Below are 19,885 nucleotides of genomic sequence, written 5' to 3' on the forward strand. Positions count from 1 at the left end.
AGTCACGAAACATCTGGGCGAGATAATGAGGCTGGGAAAGATGTGAATGTTAATCAGGAGCAGCACTGAGCAGGTTTATAGAGCGGGCTTGCGCTGCAGTTTGACTGGAATAGTGTGGGGTGGGGCGGAAGTCAATTCAATTCAGTTCTTGCCATTGCTCTGGAGTAGATGTCAGGTGCCTCTCAGTGGAATCTGGATGAGATAAAAGAGACCATCCCACTCTACCAACCTCTGGGGCTCTGTGTGCATCTTCTTAAGAAACAGAAGAGCTTACAAAGGGATTCTCAGGATGAAGTAGCTTCTTTCTTAAAGGGTGTAGAGAAAGTGGTCTCTGTGACAATAGGTATCATGCGCATTCCAAGGAGTAAATTTTCTATTCAGGGACTATTGTTTGGAAAACCACTCTTTGCCACACATGCAAAAATGCCTACACACACTTCTAAATGAGTTCCAGATTCTTGGAAGTACTCTTCAGGGGCAATCTCCACATTCGTTGATAGGGCTGCTGTTTCTCAACACATTCTGGTAATTCTTTGAAGTGCCTTCAGAATCACCTTCATCATTGTTGGTTGGATTTGCCTCCATAGCCTCCAAACACCCCCTGCCCCTATTTTCCAGTCTTATCCCCTGATCATCATTTTCTTTTCTTTTTCATCCTGCTACTAGAATTATTTCTCCAGAATGGAAGCCCTTTTGTGGCATTCTTCCACCTACCACCTTAGGGGTTGCCGGTTGTCTCACCAAGGTTCAGGAGCTGAAACTTCTCACACGAGGCTCTCTGTGGACTGGCCAGCCTGCTTCTCTGTCATTGTTTCGGTGTTCTGTCCTGTGGCCTAATTCTTTAGGATTCCCGCAAATCACCAGACTACTTTTGGCCTGCATGCCTTTTACACACGTGGTATGCCAGTCTGTGAGCTGACTTTCTTGTCTTGGCTTGGCCAAGTCCTGTGCATCATTCAAAATTCATCCCTGGCAGTGTCTTGTTGGGAAGGCCTTCCTGATATTCTTGTTCTGTTCTTCACTGTAAGTAAGTACCAACCCCGCTGCCCACCCCCCTGCTAGCACACATACCCTATTTCCATGCTATTATTGCTTTTATATCACTAACACCATATATAATAATCATCTAGGCCTGCTGAGACCAATAAAATATGACCTCTTTGGATTAAAGGAGGTGACAATACATAATGACTTTAGGAAGTCATTATTCACTTCAGTGTCCCCAACAGCATCCATGGTGCTTTTCACACCCCAGGTGCCATGTAAATATATGATGCGTGAAACATGGCACTATTATTTTGGGTGTTATTGGTGGTCCCCAACCTTTACTTTTTTGAAGATAGATTATAGTCTTGGAAATAGTCATGAATTATTTGAAGACAAGATTAATAAATGACAGTGGTCGTAAAATGGTGTCCAATGATTTTTGGTAAAGCAAAGCCATACATGGCTAAAAGTAACCGTGTTTCACAGAATAAAATAGATGTGGATTAATTATTTCTGAAAAATCTCTCAAGTATAATAACATCACTGGCAAAAGGATAATGCAAATTTGGTTGTTTTTTTAAATACTTACAAAATGATTTTTATAATTGCCCTGTTGCATTTTTGTCCTAGGTAAATATTACTATTTTTGCTGGATGGAAATATTTGGACAACTTTTGCTTTATAAGTAAGTAGCAACAATGGTCAGGAACACCCTCAAGAATCACATATTCTTCAGTGAATGCAAGTTTTTCCCTTACCTGCTATGGGACGTTGGGCACTTAACCACTGTATGATTCAGTTTCCTTATTTATAAAATGGGCGTTATAATAATACCTGCCTGATAGGCTGTGGTGAGAATTAAAGCGGTTAATGCATGTAAATGTTTTTGGATAATGCCTAGTATATAGTGGTGCTACATTATAGTTTATAAGTTTTACTTTTATATTAGTAATATTATTTGCTTTCCTGAAATATCAAGTTTATGTAGAAACTTGGTATAACTTAAGTAAGTCACTGGTACTTGGAAAGGGGGCAGTTTCATTGCAACCGAGTTAGAATAGTGGATCTTAACTTAGATGTTGATGTTTGTCTAATTATTTTGATTCTCATTTGTATTGATGGATTTCATTTTTTAGATGAGAATCAGATGATACATCCAAAGTATACCTGACAGTTCCTACTGGAATATGTACATATTTATCTTCAGAATTTAAGAATGAATGAGGAGAGACATGCAAAACCATTTAAAACTAGCGAAAGGATCTAGATTTGAGTTGTAAATTGTCAGGTTATATCTCTTTAAAAATAAACCAGGGTCACCTGGGTGGCTCAGTCAGTTAAGCATCTGAGTCTTGATTTCTGCTCAGGTCATGTTCTCATGGTTCATGGGATCATGCTTTGCATTGTGCTCTGCATGACAGGCTGAGCCTGCTTGGGATTCTGTCTCTCTCTCACTCTCAAAATAAATAAATAAACTTAAAGAAAATAAACAGTCTACAAAAGCATTGAAATCCTTAGTATGTACTTATGAAGCAGTCAGATTTTGAGGACTTACTTAAATACATTTGACAGGAAACGAAAGAACTGACCTTGTCTCCAGCCTTTCATGTTTTTCTTTGTTACCACTGAATATCTATTTACAAAACAGCTTCTAGTACCATGTAGTGATCTAGTTCTGGGAAAGAATTTGTTCTGCTGAAGTTAAGGCAGATACTCCTAATGAATTTAAATAACCCTATAGAATTGCTCTTTTCAGAATAAATCTTTGGCATTATCCCACTGGTTCAGATTACGAATGTCATCACAAACAATTTAGTGAGACTTGTCACTCTATTTGTCGTAAGAGTAATCTGTTTATGACACAACTCAAGATTCTTCTTATAAGAATCAATGGGAGATATTTCTGTGTTTTCTTGTTTGTTCAGAACTGGTTTTGATTCCTTCTTTGTACAGTTATCTAGAAAATCCAGAGTCAAATGCATGATCATCTTCTGGCAAACAAATGACATTTTGCAACATGCAATTTGTATATTTATTACTTTTCTCTTACTCTCAATGTCCCTTTTAATGCTTCATTCACCTATTTCAATATATTGTTCTTGAAAAATATATATTATTAACTATGATATTATGTATTTATGAATTCATCTTTATGTGTTTTAGAAGAAGGACAAGAATAAATGAAAAAGATGGAGGAAGGAAAATGGGAGAAAGAAAGGAAGGGAGGAAGAAAAAAGAAAAGACAAGGAAAGGGAAGAACAAAGAAGAAAGGGGAAGGAAGGAGTCTAGAATGGAAGGAAGGAAGGAAGGAAGGAAGGAAGGAAGGAAGAAAAGGAAAGGAAAGATGGAAGAGGAAAAGTTTTGAAACTCCTTTTGGTTGGTCCAAATATAGAGTAACCATATGGTGAGATTTCTTATATGGTATTATATTTATGTCTCTTATATGGCCAAGTGAGTACATTATATTCCTTGTAGAGTGGGACACTGTTAACAATGACTAATACCTATATCTCCACACATGTGAGCTCCTTCACCAGTTCTCACTTTTGGAAATGTTTGCAGAACATTCTGTATTAGAAGGAGTCATTCACTTGGGTGATCGGATGTATATATGAAACATGTTGAGAACCCCAAAGCTGTATAGATGCCAATAACTCAGGCTAACACTTCTGTCATGAAAATAAGGCTATCTGATGTGTGCTATTCTTTGCAAGGATGGTGTTCATTTAAAAGCAAAATCTCTTTTAACTTATAGAAGACAACTTATGGTTGCCCAAAACATGGGGATATCATGCAAAATCACTGAATTTATTATTTAAATTCCTCCTCCTTTTTGGTTTTCCCTTCCTTTTATTTTATTTGAAGTAAATTCATAGTTCATTAGAAAAGCCTGCCACAGCTTTCAGCAAATTGCTTGCTTCCACCAAAGTTCTTCACACCCTGACAGCAAATTTTTTGAAGTTTTCAAGATTATAAAAAAGTTGATCTTCAAGAAAACATTTTTTCTTTTGAATATTCTTTTGCATTTTTATTTATCTTGTACATTTAACGTAGAGAATAAAAATGTAGTGGATGCATATGATATGGTTATAATGTGAGTTGAGAATACAAAATTCCAAGTCAGTAAGTGGTCTGGAATTTCATCCTAGGAATTGGGTAAGGAGGTAGGTTTATACATTAAAGGCCCTTGCCTCCAAAAATATATCTCCTTTCTTCCCCTAAAATTCTTCAGAGGACAAAACTCATTATGCTATAATTGGATATAAAGTTTATTATACAAACATCTTGTGGGGTGGAATATGGTTTTCCCAAATTCATGCTAATATAAACCAGATAAATATCTCCCAGCTCCAGGATCACCGTTTCTCCACTCTGGTCTGTATAATATGGGCTGGCCCACGCTAACCAGATTTCCCAGCCTCTGTGGTCCACTGGCTTCCATCTGAGATCAGCTAATGTGAGACAGAGAGTAGGGAGGTTAAAGGAAGGGAGGAGCTAGGGTATTATACCTCCCTCACTCTGCTCAAGGTGGCTGTCACACCCTCTGTGGTCACAGCTCCCAGTGGGTAGCTCTTGTTGTGGTTCTAGGACCCACCAAGCAGCCTCAACTCATCTGCTCAGGTAACCACATCTCCATTTGTCTCTTCATCACTCAGGGGTGATGAGGGGTTTCTTCTGTAGCGGTTCTGACACTTACCTACCATAAGGCTTTCCAGGCCTTCCAGCTTTTTGGGAACTGGTCCCCAGTGCTATAGGCTCTCTACACAAATTCTTGTTGTGAGGTGCTATCTTCCTGAGTGGATTTTTATGGATGTTATATCTTCATTATTCTCTTTCTCTTGGTTACCCAAAACAAACTTTTCTTAGTGATTACTTATTTAGCGAGGTGGCTTCCATGTTATAAGGAAGAGCAAAATAATTCATTAACTTTTCCAGTTGAATGTCTGAAAGTTTGCTTAATGTCATCAGACAGTGTGAAATACAACATCCCAGGCCCACAGGATGATCAACAAAGGGGGAAGGTGTTTCTGGGCTTGCTGCTTATGGTGCTGGAAAATCAATCTCCTGTGAGAAAGAGCTCCCAGCAATATAGATTGTTTGAACTACTTACCATTATGTCAAATTCACTTTAGCATCTGCAAACAGACATACTGTATGAATACTGTAGAAGCACTGTTTTCTTTGTTTGCACTTAAAGGCCTAAAGTTACATAGATTTTCATAATCAAGAGAGCTTAATTCAATAACAAGTCCTTCATTTAACCCTTAAATACTTAATGTCTTGGGTCAATTTCTGTCTCATTAATGGAAAAAAATAATTCATACATAATTTGTTCCTTCAAGACATAACTAAGTATTTAGAAGGAAACTTTAGTTTTGAATGTTGGTGTCTACCCATTCTCAGCTCCCTGAACAGTTATTCCATTTCTTTTCCACTTTGAGCAATGGTGATATCACAGCCAATGAAATTCAGTCAATGAAATTCCCAGAGTAAAAACCATTTCCATGAGACTTCAGCCAAGTGTGCCAGCTGCTGCAATCCCAGGACAAATTAGGTACAAACCACGTGTAAGTTTCTTCAGGTGAATAGTCAAGGGTTTGGCTAGATGTTCTGTGCATACAGATGAGTAGTGAGGAGATGACCGGATGGGGGATACAGGCATATTCCAGTTGGTGAGGTACCAACCAAGAGGGCAGAGGGGAAAGATGTTTGGGCTTCTTTCCTGCAATGCACCTGTTACTCCTCAGACTATTTCACCGTGGCCGTGGACTCCCTGCCATTTTCCAGGTCATACTTTTGTACCCAGAGCATCGTGCATTTAGTCATTCACTCATTCAGTGCTCCCCCTCCTAGCTCCTTGCCCCACATCTTATAAGAGAAACAGTCTTCCTTAAACACATTATTATATTTTGTAAAATCTTGCCTGACCACCCTAAATTGCATGATATAGTTATAAGTTTGTTATGGCTCTGTGTTCATGGCTGGTTTTCAAGCATGATGGAGCTTGAAATAATTAGTAGTATTAAGAAATAATAAAAATAAAATATGATGGTTGGGGTGCCTGGCTGGCTCAGTCAGTAGAGCATGCGACTCTTGATCTCAAGATTGTGAATTCAAGCCTCACGTTGGGCATGGGGCCTAATTAAAAAGAATATGGTGGTGGTTTTGGTAGGGGGAGGTGTATTATGGAAGGATACTTCAGGTGGTTTAATGTAATGTAGAAAACAGAGAAAACATGCTTGAGTAAGTGACGTTCATAATGAGATCTGAAGGATGAGTGGAAGTTATCTAGAAAATGTGTTATCTAAAATATGCACATTGGGGCTAGGGGAGGGAAGGGTGGCAGTTCCTGTAAGAAGGAGCCGCATGGGGGCACCTGGGTGGCTTGGTCGGTTAAGCGTCCGACTTCGGCTCAGGTCACGATCTCGCGGTCGGTGGGTTCGAGCCCCGCGTCGGGCTCTGTGCTGACAGCTCAGGGCCTGAAGCCTGTTTCAGGTTCTTTGTCTCCCTCTCTCTGTGACCCTCCCCCGTTCATGCTCTGTCTCTCTCTGTCTCAAAAATAAATAAACGTTAAAAAAAAAATTAAAAAAAAAAAAAAAAAAGAAGGAGCAGCATGTACTAAGATGTGTCAGAAAGCAGAGCGGTGAAAGACCTGTAGGGCTCAGAAGGACTGGAATGTACCCTGGGAATGGTGGATCCCTGCCAGGTAAGGCTGAAGAGTAAGCAGTGGCAGGACTCTTGGATGGGTTTGTAAAATATCCTAAAGATAAAGGGGCAGCTTCTCAGCAAAAGTGGTCATTCTTAGAAGATCTTTCTTCTAAGTGAAAAAACCGTCTTTTGAGGTGCTTTAAGAGTGAGGAGATAAGAAAGATGTCTATTAGTGCAATAGGTAAGATAATCGGCAATACAGCTGAATTTTGGTAATCCAGATGGAGGAAATGGCAATGGTCAGGGCTGAATTCTGGTAATCAAGATGGAGGAACTAGATAGATTCAGAAGGTATTGAACAGCTAGGGCCATTTGCAGTTTATCATACATTGTGCAGTTTGAATACTTAGTTTGTATTCATACTCATATACATAACAATACATACATATACATGTATATGTTTACATATATATAATTTTATATATCTGTGTATCTATCACTCATACATTCTCAAATTCTCATATATTCAAAATGAGGATCTATTGGTCATCAATAGGGCAAAATGCTTGAATTTATACCTATTATAGAAAATTCCGGAATTTTGATATTTATACTGTTCTTCCCAATTGTATTATAAGCCCTTAAAGGTTATATGTGTCGCTCACAGTACCAGCACAGAGTTTAGCATATATTAGGTGCTCAGTAATGTTGTTTGGTGAACTCAAATGTGCCTGTGTGAAATTCAGCGACTAAGCAATCTAACCAATGTTAACACAAGTTCTGACCTATTCCTACATGAAGGGTTGTTGGATTGTTTGCTACTGATATGCTAGATAGAATGTACTTAGTAGGTAGTGATAAACAGTGTGGTGTTTCTGGAATATTTAAAGTCTGATGACCCCTTGACCAGAACTGAGTTCATCGTACTTTCAGTTCATAAACACATTCGCCCTGAAGTTGTTTGAGAGGCAAAGGGCTTTCATTTAATATGAAGCTGATATTACTGATTTTTTTTCTTCCACACATAGTGGGGGTGTGATAACCAAGACCTTATATTTATTAGCCCGACTAATCATTAGTAGTGGTTGAACTTCAGAGAACTTCGGGACTTTGGTTGAGTTTCAAGTACTCAAGTCTGGATGCTCATCAGAGTGTACACACACTAGAGAAAGCCCTAAAGATCTCTCTCATTTCTAAACTGTTTTCTTGGTGATATTTGTTTTCCTTTCTTCCAGCCTTTCTGTTCAAGTATAGTCCCATCAGTAGCTCATATATAAATTCTGTTTCTATATAGTTTTTTGGTTCCATTGTGAATTTTCAGCCCAGTTAGTTCTAGAGAGCTCTTAAGCAGAAAGATTTATTTTTTTCTTATAAAGGGAAGATAAAAAAAATATTTCAAATAGTTTTTGTACAGCATGGTGTATTAGAGAGAACATGGACTTGTGAGCAAATAACCCAATTTGAAGAAAATTTTAGCCACTTATGGTGTAGAGTGGAACATATGACTTACCTTTTTAGCTTTTGTTCCCTTATTTACTGAATAGGGATATACATAATCTAAGTCACAGAATCTTAATATTAAATATAAAACACAAGTAAAGAGGGTTTTTTTTTAATAGCCTGGCATATAGGAGATAGGGTTTAAAAAAAAAAAAAGCTAAAACTACTGTTGTGTTTTTTTTTTTCTTGTCAACTTCTCTGTTAGAGATTGAACTGAGATTATCTAATGCTTCTTAGCTACCACTCTCCAATTTCCATATAAACTACAGTCATCTAAGAGCCATGTCCATGATGAATTGATTTTGTATTTCCCATAGCATTTATCACAGTCCTGACCTAGTACATACTCAGGAAACTTTTTTGAATAAATTCATAAAATAAACTTATTCAGGAGGTTGTGAAATTTTCTGTCACTGAGAATGTTATGACAAACAAACATTTTGAGAGAAGGAGCAAGCTTCATTCACTGTTACATTCCTAGTTCTTGTATCGCAGTGAGGATTCAATAAATATTTGTCATTGAATGAGTAAATAAGTGAATGAATGAAAATATTCCAACCTATAATGATTTTGTAAAGAATACCCCAAGTAGAGAGAAAATCTACCACTTTGCAAAACTGGATAATAGGCCACCCAAGGTAGCCTGCCAAAAAAAAAAAAAAAAGGAAGAAAAATTACAGAGAAGATGGATTTAGTTTGAGTAAACCCCTTATAAGAATATTAATATTGTTTTACATAAATTCTAGGACTCAAGGACCGGTTTTTGAGTTAGGATGGAAAACCGTACATTGGGTGTTTCTGTTGAAGGTGTAAGTTAACTGGTCTATAGTGTGTCATCATTTTGGAGAAGATAACGTTTATCTCTATACCTCTTACCTGTTTTATTCATATCGTTTTTTTCTTTTCACTTTTTATAGACTATTGTTTAAAGACAGTTGACTAAGAGAAAAATCAACATTGAGAATTTAGGAAGACAAAGGTGTTGGCATAAAAATTTGTCTGGTAATGAGTAAAACCAATGAAAGTAGAATGAAAACTAAACATTGAAAAAAAACCCTAAACATTATAAATAAGGTTTTAATTTCAAAATTTGTCTGAAGAGAACACATATGTATGGAAAAATAATTTTAAATTATGATTTGATTCTAACTCTGTATTTTATTTATTTTAATACAGATCATGAAATGGAAAAGTTTATAAACAAAAGTAAAAATTGGCCCATTCCTCATTTCTTATAGGGAATACTCATTTTTTATTTTGTTAATTAGTTTCATATAGGATAAGATTATATTTTGAAAACCTTAAAAGTAACTACAAAATATATTATGATTTATAACTTTGAAATCACTAAAGACAAATGGAGGCAGAATATATTAAAAGAGAGGAGAGGGGAGGGGAGAGGTGGGATGGGGTGGCAGGGGGTGGGGTAGGGTAGAGTAGGGTAGGGTACCTGGCTGGCCCAGTCAGTAGAGCATGTGACTTTTGATCTTAAGGTTGTGAGTTCAAGCCCCACGTTGGGTATAGAGAATCCTTAAAAAAAGAAAGAAAGAAAGAAATAAATAAATAAATAAATAAATAAATAAATAAATAAATAAATTAAATAAATAAACGGGAAAATGTGATAATATATTTTAAAGGAAAGTTTTTAAAAATGTTTTACAAAAATAATTATAAAATAGGGTTCCTGGGTGGCTCAGTTGATTAAATGTTTGACTCTTGATTTTAGCTCAGGTCAAGATCTCATGGTTCATGAGTTTGAGCCCTGCATTGGGCTCCATGCTGGCTATGGAGACTGTGCTTTGGATTCTCTCTCTCCCTCTCTCTCTCTCCCTCTCTCTCTCTGCCTCTCCCCTGCTGACTTTCTCTCTAAAAATAAATAAACTTAAAAAATAATAGTTTAAAAGCAAAAAATATACAAACAGTATTTGATATCCTACAAATACAAAGAGTAATTGATTCTAGCATAATAGTGTAGGAGATTTCACTGGAGTTAAAAAATTGAATGTTTTTATATCTACACACACATACACACACACACACACACACATACAGTTACATAGCAAGACTACATATTGTTTTCAAGATTCTATAAACATCTCAAAAGTAATCATGTACCAGGCCACCAAGACATGTACAGATCTTTAAAAAAAATTTTAATTAGAAATAACAAGAATTTTAAAATAATAAAACACCGAAAGTGAATCTTTTAGAATAAAACAAACATAAGGTTGAATAACTATTGGGCAAAAGGAAGTCAAATTTTGCAATACAGATTTTTTAGAAAAATTATTAAAATTTAAATTCTACACATCAAAATTTGAAATGTGACTAAATTGGTAAAGAGAGAGCAATGCATAGCTTTAAGTATTTATGTTATTTGAAAATAAACACTATAGAAGTGATTACAGTAGTTCAAGAAGTTATAAAAAACATAGTAAACTTAAGAAAAGAGAATCTGATAAAAGTAGAAATCATTGAATTAGAATACAAAGTTGATTTGATACATAATATTTTGCTGAGAAAACATTAAAATGAAAAGCTCCTAGAAAATCTGATTATGTGGATATGACAAATAAAAAGAAAATGAAAAAAAATCTAATAATATAGTGTTTTCATCCATTCACATCCCTAAAACACATTGGCTAACACATCTGGTTAGTAATTCAGCTGGCACATAAACTGTGAGAGACACAGTCTTAAATATTGTTGCCTGATCTCAGGAAGAAGGATGAGGAGAATAAGAAGGAGAAGAAAAAGGAGAAGGAGGAAAAGAAGGAAGAGGAGGGGGAGGGGGAAGAGAGGAAAGGGGAGGGAGGGGGAGAGAGACAGGGAAAGGGAGAAGGAGAAGGAGAGGGAGGGGAAGAGGGAGGGGGAGAAGGAGGAGAGGAAGGGCGAGAAGGGATGGGAAGGTGGGAGAAGGGAGAGGTAAAGAGAGGGAGAGGGAGAAGAAGGAGAAGAAAATATTAAATTATCTCAAAATTTCAAACCAGTTTCTGTAGGAAACTAAGAATAACTAAAGCATAGTCTTATGTTGCTTAAGATGTCACAGTCAGGAAATGGTAGAAAGAGGGTTCAGATTTAGGTTTGCTTGATCCTAACACTTTCGTGTCCTATGAACTGGCACAGAACACTTTTCACATAGTTCTAGGTCTCCCATTTAGTTAACACAAAGGCATCTGTAGCAGTATCAGCCTGCATGGTTATGTAGGATTTTCTCTAGCAGTCTTCTACAAATGAGACAGGAACAAGATCACAAGGTACAGGAGAAATCTTGTACTAAGGAGAAATCTAAAAAGGAGAATCTAGTTGGAAGTTGCAACAATAACAACAACAAAAAAGGAATGTGTGGGGATAAGTTTCTCTTCCACTAAACTTCATTGACTAAAGGAAGGGCAAATTTGCTTACTTCCCAAGGTTCAAATACGGGCACTGAAGAAGCAAGCAGGTCTGGGTTCATAGTAAAAGGAATTCCACTCAAGAAGGGCTCCTTGAGGTGGAGATAAGACCCGAATGAGGGAGGCTAGTTGGAAAACCGGGGCTGTTGGGGTCTTAAGTGGCAGCTAGATACAAAGTCTTATCCTTGTGAAATAGCTTCAGCCAAAATCCCAGCAAAGGATCCCTAAGGAGCCCACTTAAAGTGCCCCAGGAGAGAAGGAATTAGCTTTTTACACCTCCCAGCAGATGGTGCCCCAACAAAGGACACTAAACCCAGATCATTATTGTTTTGATCCAGTTTATCTTGTCTGCTCTTTTTCTCTCTTTCTTTTTCCACCCTAGCCATCAAGGAGCCAAAGCGGGAGCTAGGGAGTAGAAGAGGAGGTGGAGAGAGGAAGAGGAAAGAGGTCGACCATATCGACTATTCTACTGTGGGTTTCAGTTTAGGGTAGTTGAGACCCAGAAAAAGGAAGAAGCTTTAAGTTGGGTAAAAGTCTAGAGTTCTGATGTTATACAGGTACAATATGCTAATTACTGAAACAAGATAAGTTTTAGGACTAAAAGATTTTTAAAACGTGCTTCTGGCCTCAGATTTAACTAAGGGGTGGTGAAGAATGAACTCATAGAACAGGATTGAAAGGGCAAAAAAAGAAACAATAGGTACAAACTTAGGTGTAAAAGGTATAAAAGATTTTAAACTTAGATATAAAAGGTATAAAAAAACAACACGCATACCAAATAGGTATAAAAGAAATAAGCTATGGATATGTAATATAAAACATAGGAACTATAGTTGTTAATACTGTAGTGTATATTTGAAAGTTGCTAGAGGAGTAAATCTTAAAAGTCTTCAAAACAAGAAAAAAAATACATATATAACTATGTGTGATGACAGATATCAAATAGACTTATTCTGGTAATCATTTTGCAGTATATAAAAATTCTTTTTTATGATTTAAAAAATTTTTAAAGTAATCTCTATCCCCAATGTGGTGCTCAAACCCACAACCCTGAGACAAGAATTGCACACTCTTATCAATTGAGCCCACCAGATGCCCCAAACACTGAATCATTACGTTATAGTCCTGAAACAAATATACTGTTATATGTCATTTATACCTTAAAAAAAAACCAATAAGGTTGGTTTTGACTTTAATGCTACCAAATATAACTCATTTAAAAAAGATTTTGTAAATATTCCCTGAATACCTATCATGTGCCAGGCACTGGGGTTTCAGAGATCAACAGAACAGTTGGCAAGGTGCCTGCACTCATGACAATTATATTGTACTAAGGCAATTAGATGGTAGACAAGTAAACAATGAAGATATCAGAAAGCATGAATTTTATGTATAGAATAAAATTGGAATGATGTAATACAGAGTTTATTAGGGGAATAGTTAAGATACGGTAGTCAGTAGCAGCTCCTCTGAGGAGTTATTTAAGCTGAAGGCAGAATGGCAACTGGGATCCTGACTGAAAGTTATGGGGAAAATTCATCACAAGCAGAGAAAATACTTAGGAAAAGGCGTAAGATGGACATAAGCTGGGTGCAAGCCAGAAACAGAAAGGCCAGTGTGGGCTTGAGCACCCTGCCCTAGGGAGGTAATAAGTTGAGACAAGATTAGAGATAATGGGAGGGGCAAGAAACCAGAGACCTCTGTAAGGTAGAGATATGGGCTTAATTTTATCCTAAATGATAGAAAGACAAGGGAGGGTAAGGAACAGGGAATGATGTAATCTGCTTTACATTTTGCAGAGATCTCTGGGTGCTCTATTCAAAATGGACAATCTATTGCTGAATTTCTGGGAATTTTGAAAGCCCTTTGTTTAACATGGTCATTCTTAAAATTGGCCATGGCAGATATATTTATACCATGGAAATTGGCAAATGCTACAAGTCAGGGTTTTTCTCCCTCTATTAAACATTTACCAGCACACTGCTGAAAACATGATAGGCAAGCAAAATAAGCTGCGAGACCAGTCAGGAAAGACACCCCATATTCATGGATAAGAAAAATGACTATTGTTGGAGTACCTGGGTGGCACAGTGGGTTGGGCATCTGATTTTTGATTTTGGCTCAGGTCATGATCCCAGGGTCGTGGAATCAAGCCCTCGGTTGGGCTCTGCGCTGCGTTTGGAGCCTGCTTAAGGTTCTATCTCTCTTTCCCTCTGCCCCTCTCCCCTGCTTGTACTACCTCCCTCTGAAATTAAAAAAAAAAAAAAGACTATTGTTAAAATGTCCATAATACACAAAGCCATTTTTAGATTCAGGGAAATCCCTGTCAAAATTTCAATGGCATTTTTTTTTCATAGAAATAGGAAAAAAAATCCTAAAATTTGTATCGAACTAGAGAAGACCCCAAATAACCAAAGCAATCCTGAAGAAGAACAAAACTGTCAGCATCACACTTCCCAATTTCAAATTATATTACAAAGCTATATTAATCATGTATTAGCCCACTATGGTTCTGGCATGGAAACACACAAAAACAAATGGAGCACGACTGAAAACCCGGAAAGGAACTGTGACATACACAGTCAACTAATATTCGGCAAGGAAGCCAAAAATACTCAGTGGGAAAGGATAAACTTCAATAAATGGTGCTTGGAAAACTAGATAATCACATGCACAAGAGTGATATTGGAGTCAAAAAATTAATTTATACCACTCAAAAAGTTAACTCAAAATGGATTAAAGACTTAAACATAAAACCTGAAACCATAAAACTAGAAAAAAAACAAGAGAAAGTTTCTTGACACTGATCCTGGCAATGGTTTTTATAGATGTGACACCATAAACACACAGGCAATAAAGGCAAAAATAAATATGTGGTACGACATCCAACTAAGAAGTTTCTGCTCAGGAAAATAAGTAATCAACAAAATGAAAAGACAACATAAGTGGGAGAAAATTTTGCAAACCATATCTGGTAGAGGTTAATTTCCAAAATATAGAAGGAACTCCTACAACTTAATAGCAGAAAATAAGGAGTTCAATGAAAAAATATGCAGAGGACATGAGTAGAAGTTTTTCTAAAGAAGATATATAAATGGCCAGCAGGTACATGAAAATGTACTTAATATCACTAATCATAGAAATGCAAATCAAAACTACAATGAGAAGTCACATCACGCCTGTTAGGATGGCTACAATAAAAAGACAAGAGATAACAAATGTTGGCAAGGATGTGGAGAAAAGGGAACACTTGTGCACTGTTGATGGGAATGTAAATTGGCACAACCACTATGGAAAATGTTAGGGAGGTTCCTCAAAAAATTAAAAATGGAACTAACAGCAATCTCATATCTAGGTATATATCCAAAGGAATGAAGTCAGGAACTTGAAGAGATATCTGTACTCTCATGTTCATTGCATCATTAATCACAGTAGCCAAGATATGGAAACAACTTAAGGGTCTGTCTATGGATGAATAGATAAAGAAGATGAGGTATGGATGCATACACACCCACACCGCCCCCCCCCCAAACACACACACACACACACATACATACAATGGAATAATATTTAGCCATGAGAAAGGAAATCCTGCCATCATATGTGACATCATGGATGGACCTTGAGGACATTATGCTAAGTAACAGAGAAAGAAAAATACTGTTTAAATGTGGAATCTAAAAAGCCAGACTCAGAGAGTAGAATGGTGGTTGCAAGGGGCAGAGGTTGATGAGATAGGGGAAATGGGCAGATTTTGTCCAAAGGGTATAGTTGTAAGATAAATAAATTCTGGGGATTCAATATAGAGCATGATTACTAGAGTTAACAATACCATATTGTATACTCGAAATTTGCAAAGGGAGTAAATCTTAAATGTTCTCACCACAAAAAAAGAAATAATAATTATATGAGGTAATGGAGTTAACTAACCCTACTGTAGTTATTTTGCAATATGAAAAATATCGTATCATCAAGTTGTACACCTTGCACTTATACAATGTGATATGTCAGTTATATCTCAATAAAGCTGCAGGGGTTAAAAAAGAAAAAAAAAAAACCCACAAAATCAAACCAGTAAATCTATCCAAAGAGGATCATATTTTATGCTGCTGCTGTTTCTTCTTTGACCATTTGGTGTCGCTGTGGAACATGGATTCATTGAAGCGTAGTGAAGTCCTTTAGGATTGCAGAAGCATGATGGTGACCCAGGGACATATGGCTAAACAGCTGGCACTCCAGTAGGTACTTATGCACTGTCACAAGCACAGTAGTAACTGAGGTCAGAATTACTTGCCTGACAGTGATTTCTCAAGACTTAGAAGAAGATGAAGTCAGTCTTCCACATGGTTCCACTGAACTACGGTATAGCTGTGCACGTCCAGTGGCATAGCCATTTATTTCCCACTGCACAGAAGTCCTTTACTTTGCCAGTTCCAAAACTTGTTCCATTTCCTGCTCCAGGACATATGACATTTCCTTATTCAAACGGACAAGGAGAGAACAAGATATTGACATGATTTGTTATAATTGTGAGAATAGAAGTAACAAAAGACATTTTTTTTTGCGTTTGGTGTAGCAGTATTGTTAATGTCATTAATTTTTAAAAAAAAAAAATCTTTAAAAAAAGCATGCTAGAAAAATCTTATTTGTCATTGTCTTAGTTCAGATTAATCAATATCATACTCCTTAAACCTAAGTCTTTCCATTGCGTTGTAAATTGTCAGTCTAGTGCATGCCAGCTTCAACCAGTTGCAAAAACAGTCCGAGTGGATTTACAGTACTATGGAGAGATGGATGGCCATCTTCTTCTAAATTGTGCCAGCTGCCCAGTTTATTACTCTCATAATGATTCCAGGCTCCTGGGGAAATGAAGCGCTTTGTCACACACTGATCATGCTTCAAAGAAGATACTTCCATCCTCTTCATGTATTAGCAAACAGAAAGTCAGTTGTCATTCACAATTTATTAGCAATAATGCAGGAGGTAGGGGTGGATCATGCATACTAGGTCTTTGCATTGAGGTCTGGTATGTTTCCTCATGAACAGATTAAGAGAAGGGTTTCCATGGAGATGCTGTGTCCAACTTACTCCTCCACCTCATGCTCTCATCAAAAAGACATCATGATTCATAAAAGCTGGAGCATTTGAACAAACTTCGAATTTGGTCCAAGTCTTCTGTTTTTTGTTGCCCCAAATGGATTACCAGAGCAGCTTCCCAGCCCCACCCTGTGTCTAAGAACAAGAATATGAAACCTGGTTTTTTTACTTTAATGAGTATTTGCTTATGTGGGTTCATATTCAGAAAATTCTAAGCTGAGTATTTTTGTTGTTTTAATCATGAATTCTCTCTTCTTCCCCCAAATTCATATGTTTGAGCCCTACCCCTTTATGTGACTATATTTGGAGACAGGGCTTGGAAAGGGGTGATAAAGGTCAAAGGAAATGATAAGGGTGGGACTCTTATCTGGTAGGGCTGGTCCCTTAAGGAAAGAGGAAGAGCCCCCACAACTCTGTGTCATATGAGGACACATCTGCAAAGGAGGAAGAAGTCCTCTAGGAATTGACCGTGCTGTCACTCTGATCCCAGACTTGGAGTCTCTAGAACCGTGAGAACATAAATGTCCTTGTAGCCATCCGGTCTGTGGTATTTGGTGTTGGTATCCTGAGCAACTGAGAAAGTACAACATGGGGAGAACAAAGGTCCTTGTCCTTTGTCCCCCCCTCACCGCCCCATGAGAATAGATGGCTATTTGCAGAATAAAGGTTTCTGGGGGAAGAACAGAATGCCTTCCAGGGACCTTATTATAAGTTGCAATGCTTCCCTTCACTTGCCTTGGTAAAATAAAATACAGACGTGTGGTAAAGGAGTGAACCTCACTTTATAAACTTCAACACGAATCTTGTATTGCTTCTTCATAAGCTTGCCAAACATGTCCAAACAGACTATTACATAGAATAGCTAACTAGTGTCTCTCTCTCTTTCTCTATCATATCTGCATCTAATATTGCTATAGGTTTAAAACGTACCAGTTTTTCAGTGATGTCTAATTTTATTAAAATCCCTTGTTACCCTTGTTACCCTTATAACATTTGTAACTCCGTGTTTGATTTCTGTATTCCCAGTTGTACTCTGAGCTCTATGATAGCAGGGTTTTGTATCTCTTTTGCTCATGAATTTATCCCCAATAACTACCACGATACTTGCCAAAGAGTGAGTGCCCAATGACTATGTATTGAATGAATGAAATTGAATTAATGAATTCCTGTTTCATCATGGCCTAATTTATTTTGGGGCTCAGGCCAAAATCCTTCATATCTTAATTAAATTGACAGCTCTGTCCCTCCTGGCAACATTACAGATGAGAAATAAAGATGTTTGGATGCAGGTGCTCAGTTTGGGAGTTGGGACATTTATCAGAATCTAATCACCCATGTCTGTATCTATTTCTCTGCTTTCTTACCTCTCGTGCAACCCACATAAAAGATATTTAATACCCTTTTCCCCTTCTCTCCAGTTTAGGGACTACAAGTTAGATGACTATTGTCTACCAAAGTTCAGTCCTAGATAATGAATCCAATCAAGCAAATCTAAAAGCTAAACAAAGAGGTTAGCAGTAAATGGATCCAATCCCTACATGGGTCTGTCTTATTTTACATTCTCAGGAAACTGTACCATGTGGATTCAACCAAATTCTGAAATTATTTTGTTCACCGTGGCATTTAGTGAGATTAGTTATTTTAAAACATACATGTAATAGAATTCCTTAAATTGTCACATCTTAATTATCCACAAATTTTATTATGCGTTGTGAACTGGAGTCTGATACTCTGTGCTAAATGACAATCACACCCTGATATAAGAACAGATGTATACTGGGCCACCTGGGTGGCTCAGTTGGTTGAGCGTCCGACTCTTAGTTTCCGCTCAGGTCATGATCTCAAGGTTCGTGAGTTCGAGATCCACATCGGGCTTCATGTAGGCAGTGCAGAGCCTACCTGGGATTCTCTGTAACCTTTCTCTCTCTGCCCCTCTCCCCCCCCCCAAATAAATAAACATTAACAATATTAATTTGAGCTCTTACTTATTACTTAGACATTGTGCCATTCCTGGGATTTTCTTACCTGCACTTCTCTCTCAATACAGGTGATATTTTCTCTCATTGGCCATTCACAACTCTCCAGGTATCTATCTATCTGATCATTCAGCCAACTAAGGTCTTCTCTTGGAGTCCCACCTCCTCATTAAACGGCTCTCTTGGACAGATTCCTTTTAAGATGATTTCAAGCTGACTTTCTCTCCTACAAGGCCCATATCTGGTCCACGTGAAAAACTCACCTTGTTGCTGGGGCTGCCTCAAGCTTCTACGGTACCTTTCTGCAAATAAGAAAAAGGTGACTCCTTTGGAAAGATGCATCCTTGTAGAGCACATGGCTTCGTAAGTCACTAGTTCCTTTGTGGAAAGAAAAGTGCATCCCTTGGAGTGGGCAGCTGAGGGCTTGCCCTTGTGGAACAGAGAGAGGGTGTGTTTCACCCTCCATGTGCCACCTCAGCCAACCACCTTCATGCAGTGCACACATGATGCAACCTTCTCCATGCAAGGCCACGTGTGGCCAGTGCAGCTGTCTCCTGGTTTTCTGTCTAAGAGCGGCTAGCTGGCCACGGTCATCCACCATAGGGCTTCTCCTCGTGTGGATCTGGCTCCAATCTCTGTGCTCCGGCTACACCAGAGACAAAGCATGTTCTTTGAGGACCTCTACCTGTCACACCTTGCTTCCTTGGAAATGTTGGCACCCCTTCTCCTTCCTGCCAGGTAAAGATCACTGCTGTCCAACAGTTCTTTCTTTCTCTCTCTCTCACTCAAAAAAACAAAAAACAACAAAAACAAATGCCGGGGGCACCGGGGTGGCTCAGTCGGTTAAGTGTCAGACTCTTGATTTCGGCTCAGGTCATGATCTCACTGTTGGTTGGTGGGATTGAGCCCCATGTCGGGCTCCTTGCTGACAGTGAGGAGCTTGGATTCTTGGGATTCTCTCTCATGTTGGGATGCTTGGGATTCTCTCTCCTTCTCTCTTTCCGCCTCCCCTGCTTGCCCTCTCTCTCTTTCTCTCTCTCTCAAAATAAATCAATACACTTAAAAAAAAATGCTGCTTTCAGCTCCTACAAACATTAACCCTTTTACATCTTCGAAGTAGGGTTATTCTTGTCTAACTGCTTTGAGCCAGCTCCTTTGCGAGTCAAGTTCAGGTGATCAGGTGCCTCCCTCTGGAACGTGTAAATGGTGTCACTTAGTGGTTTGTTCTAGCCTTTTGTGATCTCAGTCAAAAAGGAGATTTTTAAGAAGCTCCATTTTAAT

The 19,885-nt window shown here is 37.9% G+C and overlaps 1 long non-coding RNA gene across 2 annotated transcripts in view; it reads left to right on the forward strand.

The window, feature by feature from the left end:
- The window catches only part of LOC122233161, a 205,785-nt gene extending 204,111 nt beyond the window's left edge, over window positions 1-1,674 (forward strand). For both annotated transcript variants that reach the window (XR_006210642.1, XR_006210643.1), the window contains exon 3: window positions 1,618-1,674. This is a non-coding gene — a long non-coding RNA (uncharacterized LOC122233161). The remainder of the gene's footprint in view (window positions 1-1,617) is intronic.
- Window positions 1,675-19,885: the final 18,211 nt, after the last annotated feature.

This window comes from Panthera tigris, chromosome D4 (genome assembly GCF_018350195.1).
Source record: "Panthera tigris isolate Pti1 chromosome D4, P.tigris_Pti1_mat1.1, whole genome shotgun sequence".
Classification (NCBI taxonomy): domain Eukaryota; kingdom Metazoa; phylum Chordata; class Mammalia; order Carnivora; family Felidae; genus Panthera; species Panthera tigris.